This window comes from Uloborus diversus, chromosome 4 (genome assembly GCF_026930045.1).
Source record: "Uloborus diversus isolate 005 chromosome 4, Udiv.v.3.1, whole genome shotgun sequence".
NCBI lineage: Eukaryota > Metazoa > Arthropoda > Arachnida > Araneae > Uloboridae > Uloborus > Uloborus diversus.
Window position 1 is genome coordinate 104,208,866 of NC_072734.1, and position 11,499 is coordinate 104,220,364.

The window sequence follows — 11,499 nt, forward strand, 5'->3', positions numbered from 1 at the left end:
TCTTTTTTCCCCCGACTAAAATGAAGGCAAAAACCCTTATTTAGCGAATAATAAACCTTAAAATAACGAATCATTTTAACAGCCGAAATTTTTTTTTTCTTAATTTGAGTTTGAAAATATTGGATTGTTTTCCAAATGTTACATCTATATTGTCCGAAACAGAAAGACTTTTCTTGGAATCAGCAGTTATTGACGAGCGAGGGAAACCAACGAATAGCGAGTCTGACGCAGAAAGCCATTTCGAAACTCCCATTAAAACCGTTACTTTTTCAAATGCTTTACACATGGCCTGGAAACTAAAAACATATCTAACGCAGCAGGTTGCAAAAGACAGTATTTTCTTCTCTACATAAAGTTGAAAAAGAACTATTTCGAGTCTAGAATCAAGGAAACTCAAACATCTTTTATTCAGTAGTTTAAAATTTCAAATTAAATACCTTGTGATAAGTTGTGGAATGCTGAATTAAAAATGCACACTTTCCGATTATGGATATTTTTGCACAGTTATTTGGGGTTTCAGATAAGGTGAGTGCATTTTTTTTTTTAATTTTTTCACACCCCTGATTATGTACCCCTATTAATAACCCTGATTTAACGTATAAAAGTTTGTCTCCCAGTAAATTTGTTAAATCGGGGTCTAACTGTACAATGAATTCATCACGAATGAGAAAAGTATCACATAAAATGAAACATGTGAAATATTTAACAAAATGTTTAGTCAAAGAATGGAACAATAAGAAATTTCAATGCTTTAAAATTAGAAAAAATAAAAAGGATAATAAAGTAATAACAAAAAAGAAAACTACAAAGTATGCTGTTATAACAACAATTTAATTTATACCTCAACCATAAGATATTATTCTAGAGGTATAGCTCTTATCCTCAGTCAAAACAACTTAGGAAAAATTACTAGATGGTAAAAAATAAAAATCAAATTCATAAAACAAAAAAAAAAAAATATATATTGAATCAGTTTATGTTACTATTTTGAAATTGGGATCATTTGCCCTTTCCTTGCTTGGAGAAATTAATGCATTTGTATGCAAGTGGGAGTACTTTTTGCTGTTTTTTTAGCTAATAAAAATCATAGTTTTTCTCACTGCTGGACAAAACACAACTTGCAGCATTCAAGTACGAGCATCTTAATTCAACAAAAGTTGAAAGAATATATCCACTGTCAATACCTGAGCATTTACTTGTTGGTTTATTTGAAAGAATAACTAATCTCTTAACAACACTTATGTAAAAATCCTTGGTAACAATATTTTGTTAGAAGAAAGTTATCAAAAATGTGTTCCAAGTTGGAAAAGAAAACATAAATCATTTAAAGCTAAAAGATATTATTTTCTTACTATGACAAAAAACTAAAATGTATAAATATTTTCACACACAAATTCAATCACACTTTCAGTTTGTGACTTAGCATTTGGAGATTCAAATTGTTTTACAAACGGAATCAAGAAATAGTTTAGGAGAAATTAAATTTTGAAAGTAAGCTTAAAAAGAAAAAAAAACAAATGCATAAGAACAATATTTCGATGACAAATTGAAGCGACATTTGTGTAAACCATGAATTTCAAAACGAAAACATCTTGTCAAAATTATGTTGACATTCCAAAGATACATTATCAAACGATGCGCATTAGCAAAACTATGATAAAAATTTAAATAGATCCTGAAATACATTGGGAAATAGATATTTGATAACCACAGACTAAAATATCTGATAAAACCAATGTTGCTGTTGCAAATACCTCTTAAATGAAGTTTAATACGTGATTATAAAAAATGAAAATGCAGCATGAATACTTAAAAACATTTTCTGAGAAGAATGATACAAATACGTAAGGAGGAAACTTAAAAGATTTACTCACAAAAAGCGAGTTAATTTCTCGCCATAACTTAAAATGTTAATAACGGCAGTGCAGGATGTAAGCACAACTGGTTCGTTTGTTGGATAATTTGGTCACCAGTTCCACCCACCCCATATTGACATTTTTTTATTCAACAGAAGCGTAACCTGCATTTATGCGTCAAAACACGAAACTATGTTCTGCTTCTGCTTGCGTCAGCCATAACTGTGGAAAAGCAATGTGCAAAAAATTATTTTGACTCTCCTTAGATGAAGAAATCTCGAGGAGTAAAACATTTAAATTGGACTTTTATTAGAAATGTACGGAGAATACGTAAAACTAAGAATCTTCGACTTCTCTGCTAAGGACAAAGGACGTTGCTACTACTCCTCGAAAATAAGCAGCTATGATTGGCTAACGTAGTCTACTCCAGTAGGGCCTACTTATTGGCAAAATAATCGCTGTTTTTGGCGAAAAACTTGTAATTCTAAGGAAATAAATTACATGACGAATTATACAGTTGAGTAATATTGTCGGTTGCCATTTTTTTCTTGCGTGCAGAGAAATACGCTCGGAATCAATGTTACAAAAGCTTTGAGGCTTTGTCGTAAGCGAAAGCAATTTAAATGTTTCCTTTTTGATTATTCTTTAAGAAATGCTGATGTGTATGAGAATTTTGTGGGATCCTTATTGCGATGAGGACTTCCCTTGAATTTGCTTTTCTCCTTTTTTTGTGTGTGGGGGGGGGGGGGAGAATGCACTAGTACTAGAATTCTCATGGGTTTTCGAACTAGTATTATAGAGTCCCTACGGAGATTTTTAGAGGGCAGAAATGGCTAAGAGGAATGTATTTTGCGATATTGAGAGGAGATGCGCCCTTGCCCATCGGGGATGAGCACCCCTGTCATTCAAATGAAGCTTTTCAGGGACTACTGTCCTTAATTTGATGCGTCGCTTGAACAGGACCGTTGACGTTATTTATTAGGAAGAAATATACGCGGAGAGAGAGAGTTCATGGTGCACAGGCTGCTTTAATTAGGTTTTTAAGGGGGTAGTTTTAAGTGATATGTTTATCCTCATTTTAGAGGGACTCTCTTTATGGGGGGGGGGTACTCCGGTCATAGACGCTCATATGGGTGGCAAGTGAGGGCTCAAGCTCTCCCCCCTTAGAAATCACAGAGGCGTCACCCTAAGGGCAAGGGCGCACCCGTCTCAATATTGAGCTCCTTCCCCCAAATGAGAAAAATGCCCCTCCCTATAAATATTTTAATGGCGCAGTATGCGCCATGACCCCCCCCCCCCCCCATCCCAGGTGGGCACCCTCGGAAATCAGAACTTCCTTGATTTTAGTATTTTTTCTTCGCAAAAATGTATTAACATTTTTCTAGCTACTAATGAATAAGTTATTAAAAATGTCAAATTTTAATAACTCTAATCTGTACAGAAATCGGTTTCCACGGGGAAAATATATCCTGCTACACCATTGGGAAAAATATCTGGTCCCCCTCTTCTCAACTTGTTGCATATGGACGCCCATTTTCCGGGATCCATATGATATATCAAGGGGTTAAATGGAGTTAGGACATCGCTCATGAGAAAGATTTAGGCACTCTTTTGATACTATTAAATTGTTTCTTCATTACAAGATAGTCACTTTTGGAGATCGGGAGGTGTCGACTGCCCCCCTCCCCCCCGTTATAAAAAATTTTTTGGACTAATGTCAACTATACTTTATCTTAATGAACATTTTGGCAAGGTCGATGCTATTCCGAAACTGTTGACTTTTTTTGTTCAGCATCATTTTTAGTATTTCTTCAGGAGAGAAATCCGACACTGCCTCTGTTTCGGTTTCTGACTTTGTATGCATATCGCGCGTCAGCATTACGTTAACGTCATATGTTCCTAAGCATGAATCTTGCTTTGTAACCGTGTTTCTGATCTACACACAGTCAGCACAGCTTATTTTTGGACGATATAGTTATGAATCCCCTACTGTATATATGCACAATGGGAGAGGGGAGCATGAGTGTCCTCGGTTCCAGGGCTGGATCTGCGTACCTGCAGACCCCGCGTTGCGGGGGGGCCAATGTCCCAAGAAATTGGGGAAAAAATTAAAAAAAAAAAAAATAAATAAAAACTACACAAAGACTTAATTACGTCACAAACATACTACTAGGGGAACGGCCCTACAGATTTTGGGGCACAAAATTTATAGATCCGGTCCTGCTCAGTTTAAAGTAAAATAAAAAACAGAGCCCCTTCAAGAAAAAAATTGGGCCTACCAATACAGGGCCGCCAGAGCTTGCGTTTTCCTTCAAGATCTTATAGTTTTTTCAATCGGAGACTACCTTTTTTTTAAGACCAAACTGCCCAAATAACGCGCCTGAACCTCCCTCCCCACGACCATATGGCCTATTGTGGCAATTGTCCCTGATAAAAAAAAAGTACTTTGTGCTGATTAACTAATACGAATACGACGACCAGCCAGCAAGGGCGGATACAGAAAAATCATTTGGAGGGGGTACGGAAAATTGAATACCCCCCCCCCCCCCCCGCGTCACCTTTGATGTTTCATAACAAAGCTTTAATGACTTTATTTTTAAAAGTGCATGTTTTTTATTTCTCCTTTAGATCGAGGAATCTACTTCGAAATACATGAATATTATGCACTAATATACTTTTAATGTAGACCGAAAACATGTGAAATACATGAACCGAAAACATCTTTAATGTTTCAAGCCATTTAAATACTAAACCCAATATAATGTCACCGAGGTGCTAGACAATGAGCAGTTTTACTCAGGAACATTGTCGTTAAGGTTATAACAAAAGGGCAAAGTTATTTAATAAACCCATACCTCACTTGAAGTTTTTAAAATTAATTTATAAAGAAAATCATAACATATAAGTTTTACTGAAGAATTCAGAAACTATTTTTGTGTGAATTTCAAAACAATTGCTGATTTGTTCTTGAAACATTGATACAGTTGAGATAACATATTGATACTACATGCCGTTTCCATTAAAAATCATGGTTTTTCCAAGAAACTACCATATGATTTCTTTCATTTTGCATTTTTTATAAGCTGAAAAAGAATCGCAAATAGGTTCCTGGATCAAAATGACTCTTTTAGGTGCGCCTACAAATTTAAAAAATAAATAAATAAAATTTAAAAAAAAATCAAAATAATTATTGATTCTATCAAAGAAGAATTAGTGGATGAATCGCGATAATACGGTCCCTTGAATTCGAAACTAGTGAGTTAAATGTATTCTGCAACTCTGAGCCTCTGACTCCAGTAATACTTCCTTAGCAAGAAAATATGCTGTGTGTGTTTTGTGTTCTTTTTAATTGACTACGTAAAAAATGCAAAAGAAAAGTCAATTAAAAAGTAATAACTAAAATAGTGAAATTAATTCATCCTTTGGGGGGGGGGGGGGCGCAACTCCCACCCAGTCTAGCATAGATTAGGGTTGGTGACAAAACCTCTCCTAAAACGTTGGTCCAAAAAAAAAAAAAAAAAAAAACTCAAAACCATTTATTCCTAGAAAGAAAAAAAAGTGCGATTTTTCCGTTCATGTCATAATTAGGAACAACTGCCTTAGCGCATTACAGAAGTGGGAAAAGCAGATTCTGTAGGTCGAATTTGGAGTTTAGGTTAGGATAAGGGGGGGGGGGGGGATGCGCCAAGAATAATCTTTTCAAGGATTAATCGGTAAAATAAATTTAAGTGATCGATATGCTAATTAATGGACATATCTCAAATCCACATCAAGGAAAATTGATATTCCGTTGAGATTATTGAGTCATTAAATACAAAATTAATCAAAAAATTTATTTTCCTTTTTTCTTCCCATAATAGGAGGAAACAAACATTAAATATGTATACTCAAACCCCAAATAATGAGGGAATTAACAAAATATTTATAAACGAATAAAAATTTTATGTTTTAAATATTTATTTAGCGAGACTTATTTTCGTCGTCATGGTTACAAATCATCTGCATTCAAGGCTTATCTCAAATAGTTTTTCCATAAAGGGTTTTTTTTGTGTAAAATCAAGTATTTTCAGGAAAAACATCTAAAAATACTTAATTCTGGTAAGGATAAAAGTATAACATTATACGTTGTAAGTTTAATCTTTATGAAAAGTGCACGAGTGCAATTTGGTCATATCTTTATTACCTCATCCTAATTACTAGTTTTTTTTAAGAATATGCCTCCTTTTACCTAACCTAGAAAATCACTGGTCATGATATGATGAGTGTGAATTTGTCCTCTACTTCCATTCTATACATAGAAACAAGAAACTCAACGAGTAGGGTCCTATTGCAATTTATGATTTCGAAAAACATAATTTGAAATCAAGACGTCAAAATTCAAATGAATGCCAGGGCCTTTTTTTTTTTTCAAGTTAAAACAATTTATACGTTTTGAAGTAAAATTGTGAAATCAAAGTTTGTGTGTGGTCTTTGTATTAATGTGGGGTCTCTTGACTAGAATGTGCTACGCTGCAAATGCTTGAAAAAAAAAATGACAGAATCTTGAAAAAGAGAGAAAAGAAACAAAATTTTGAAATCTAAGAAATCATGGCTAAAACTAAAACAAGTGAAAATGTGTGAGGGCTATCAGCTAAAAACAGATAAATAATTATAAATCATGTATTAATTTGAAAAAGAAAGGCATATCCTCTCTAATATGCACACTTGAAGGATCCATGAGCAATGCATGTCTGAGACAATTTCTTTTACTCATCATTTGTCTTAACATAACTGAACCAACACTTATTTGCAATATTAGCAACCAAACTTCAAATGATTAAAATGTTTTTTTTTCCACCACACTTCTAAGACTTAAATGAAATGGCTAGATGTAGCTGTTAAAAAATATCGTAGCTAATTTGAGAGGTTGCAGAAAATTTATAACAATCTGGTAGAAAACATTAAATATACAGACACAGAGATTTGATACAAGAACTTTATTTATAGCTTCCAAAAATATACGCATAGTAGGTACCAATTCAAATGATCAAATCTTTATTTCTTCATGAATGAAACAGAAATATATCTGTTTAACAAATTGGATTTGATCAAGGGAAATGGAGCAAGCCTCCAAACAATATGGTAAAAACCTTTTAAAAATTAACCAATTCCTCTTAAATCAATTGTTATGAGGCATGTTATGTCTTCAGATACTTCCACCCTTTTTTGATGACAAGCAGACAAATTACACAGAATAATTTCAATATTTTGCCCCAATGTCTTGTTAGTTCTACCATTATCCTGCTTCACACTGTTCCTTCAATGTTCTACATAGGATGTCTTTAAAGATGTCTTAACAAGCTTCTAGGCAAATATCTAGAAAAAGGAGGATCCAAGATTTAAATCTTCAAGAATATGCTCCAACTTAGTCTTCCATTGAGCTTAAAAATTTACTTTCTGAATTCTCATTTAAACTATTTTACAAAAATTATGGGTGCTATTAACAAAGATGGGGTAAGAGATATTAAGACATGAATGAAACAGGTGATCTAAAGAAGCTCCAAACATCTCTATATGGAGTAAAATTGCGTAACACTTTTTCATCAGGGGTGTGTAAAGAGGTGTCAGAAGGTATAAAAATTACTTAACAAATACACAGTAAAAATTAATTTAGGTTAACTATGCCAATCACTGTAAATTCAAGAGATCAATGAGCCTGAGCTGTTATCTTTCGCTAACAGCTCAGTTAGCAAAAGCTAACACAGTTAGCTTTTGCTCCTCAGATGTGTAGACAAAATACTACATAGTACAGTTAACTCTCAATCACTGTACTCAAAGTCCTGAAAAAACCGGCTATAACCTTTGAGTTACGGGAAGCAACCACAGCCTTCTCAAGAGTTAGGGACCCAATGAAATCTATGAGATAAAAAAATATTAGAATTAGAGTCAACTGCATAACACAAATCAATGAATAATAAAAAGTTAGAACATAAGAAAAAAATTCATGTACACTTGTTATTTGATGATTTTAAAGTTGAATAATTTGGTCCTTGATTACTTATTACAGATTAAAACTCATGAAATATCACACATTCATACTTCTGTTGAATCAGTAATTACTCTTCAGGCTCCGACTAAATTGAAAAGCATAAGCAGAGGAAATGACAGCAAATGAAGCCAAATCTCTCTACTATGTGCCATTTAGTCAGGAATTTTCAGTTTTTGCATCTGCACATGCGAAATACTTCTTGGACTGAGGGGGAAAAAACAACTTAATTTAAAACTTAAATGCACCAATATTGCCATGCATCATAATCATACTGGAATAATACACAATGCATTGTTTTTTCTCCTTTTTCAAATATCAAATTGCAGTTGGTTCTGTTTAATGACATTCTATTGAATGACTTTTCATAGTCCCAGATACTCCCCCGCAATTTTAGAAGCATTCTATTTACAGGGGTCTGTCCAGGATTTTTTACAGGGTCCGTTTTTTGTGAAAAATCAAATAATTTTGTGAAAAATGAATTAATTTTGTGAAAAATCAAATAATTTCGCAAAAAAAAAAAAAAAAAAAAATTTGTTAAAACGAAATTTTAGAATTCAGAGATGGCACAAACTACATCAATTAAACTTAAAGTTGAGTGTTTTCCTCTTCTATGTGGTGAAAATCATTCTGGAGTGGTGTGATATTTGACGGGGGCGGGGGGGGGGGGGGGGGCTCATCGCTCTCTCAAGTATCAATATTTATTTACCATTCTACATTATGTTAAATTATACTAGAAATATTTCTGTACAGTATTTAAAATAATTGTAACAAAAACATAAATAAAATAAAATTCGGAATAGGGTTCAGCATTTAACTTTTTGACCCAAGATACTCTTAAAAAGCACAGAACTTCGTTTAAAACTTAAAAATTCCGTGATTTTAACAAAAATAAAAAGATATTTTAGTTGTTTACCTCTTAACAAAGTGAAATAATTATCAAAAATTCAAAAATTCGGATTTCCATAGCGGATGCAAAGAGATCGCAATTCTCAAAGTGAAGGCATCAAAAGTATAAAAACGGCTTGTAAAAGAAATATTTTTGATAAAATTATTTTAAAATTGCATATTAGAGTCCTAAACATTTCATCAATAAGTGTGGACACAGTTGACGCAAAAAAATAAATAAATAAATAAATAAATAAAATAAACCCATCTATTCAGCATTTTAATTTTTGACTAACAGAAAATGGAATTTTGCTTTAAAAACTTGAAATGAGAGTTCTAACAGAAATAAAGAGACTTTTCTTTTATTTGCATTCCAATGAAGCGAAGTTAGCTTGAAAAAAGAACAAAATATGATTCTCATATCGGATGTTAAAAGATTGCATTTTTCAAAATGTAGACATCTAAAGAAAAAAAAAACGGTAATTAAAAGAGTTTATTTAAAGTTAATCATCCTTGTTAACATCGAAAAATCAAAACCCATATAATTTTCTCCCAAAATAACAGTTAAACATCGCACCGCACTGCACCATAAAAACGCAAATATCGACAAGCTGGTAAAATGATGAGAATATTTTCTAATCAATTCATTATAAAGGTTCAACTCCAGATGCTAAGTGGTGATAATTTTGAAGTTGGTAACACTATGTGAAGCGATCATTTTTTTTCCCCCACCCTTACTATCCCTTTGCATTTCTAAGTTCATTTCGCAGATATATTATTGTTTATAAAATCATGAGGGGGGAGAAAAGTGCTTACCAATGCCTTTTCAGAAAAGTTTACAACAACACCGCTGCTAATTAGCTGTGATAAAACAAACAACTATTATATTTATTTGGCAGTAGCAATTATTTATCGCTTGCAAGAGCATCGCTAGAGTGCCGATTTTTTTTTTTTTTTCAAAATTTGCCGATCTGGTATAAGCTGATTCTCTCTAATTTTACTTTAAAAAAAGGTTCTAAAAATTATCGGTTTATACACAGAAATATGCGTTATTTTGCTTTCAGATTTGCTCTTTCAATAAACAATTTGTGAAAGATCCGATCCTGTTGATCAGAATTTTGTGAAGGGTCCGTTTTGTTTGATCGGGATTTTGTGAAAGGTCCGTTTTGGTTGATCGGATTTTTGTGAAGGGTCCGTTAACGGACCCAAATATCCTCTGGCCAGACCCCTGATTTAAGTACGATTTTTTTGTGGTCCCCTGAAAGTCGTTAGATAGAGTCAACTGTATTATATTTCTCATCTATTTCTAATTAAATCATTTATTTAATAGTTTTAATAGGTTAACAAGCTGTTTTTAATAGCTTACTCTGCTTAACTTTTTTTGAACACAAATCAATAAACAATCACAAGTTAGAATACATGGGAAAAAGTTCATGTAGGCTTGTGTCATTTATCAACTTTTAAAAATATTACTAAGATAATAAGTAAAAATACTAACTTTATCTACTTAAAAAATACTACATACAACTAAAGTTGTATGATTTTCTACTTGATTACCTCTTACAGATAAAAACCCTTGAAACATCATACAGATCCATACTTCTGTTGATTCAGTTGTTACTCTTCAGGTTCAGGCTAAACTGAAAAGTACAAGCAGAGGAAATGACTGACAGTAAATGAAGCCAAATCTCTCTACCATGTACCATTCAGTAAGGAATTCAGTTTCTGAAGCTGCAAGCCCAAAATACTTCTTTAACTATGGGGGGAAAAAACAACTTAATTTAAATCTTAAATGCAACAATTTTACAATGCATCACAATGGAATAGTACGCAATGCATGAGTTTTCACTATTTTCATAAACAAATTATTATATTTCTGTTGTCTATTACACCACGTTTCTACTTACTTACTCAGATGAACAATATAGAATAGCATCCAAAAGGAGAACAATTATAATAAATTAATATGAATTTCTGCCTTCTGTGCATCAAAAAAAAATCAAGAATACCAAATGTCAAGCGGGGAAATGCTTTGCACACAATGCATTTTAACCTGGAGTGCTCACAGACATAAAAGATAAACACACCAGTTGTGATCAGTGCTTCAGCAGTAGCCACTTCAAGGTTAATACTTGAGAAAATAGGATTCCAGGTCTCCCAATGGATTCAAAAGTGCATCAAACATCATTTACACCTTAATAGCGAAATATTAAATACATTGTAACATTTTACCCGCATCAAAACATATTATCGGCATGCAAGGTCGAGCGAAACAATTTTGTAATAGATTAACTAGGTGCATTAATTTTTAAATAAATATTTTGATTCTTTAAGAATTGAAGTTTTCAATACTGTTTTTTTTGGGCACTTATCTAGTTCTTTTGTGAAACATAAATTAAACTTAATTATTAAAATTTGCCTTACCAAATTATCCTTGGGTACTTTTCATTCGTTCATGCACGTCAAACCATTGCAGTCGCCTAACGTCATAGTTGCCATAAACTCCAGGTCAAATCACTAACAATTTAGCTGTTATTTACATCTACTCGACAAGATGCTGTCCATATTTAGATAAAAGTAGCCTCACAAAAACTGGCCCAGTAATGCATTGCCATGAAAAGAAAAAAAAAGCCAGGAATATAATACAAACATTACAGTGCAACAAGAATAACACACAGTAAAAGAGCTGTAAAACACTATTGAAAAGATATTACATGAAGCAATTTGGCA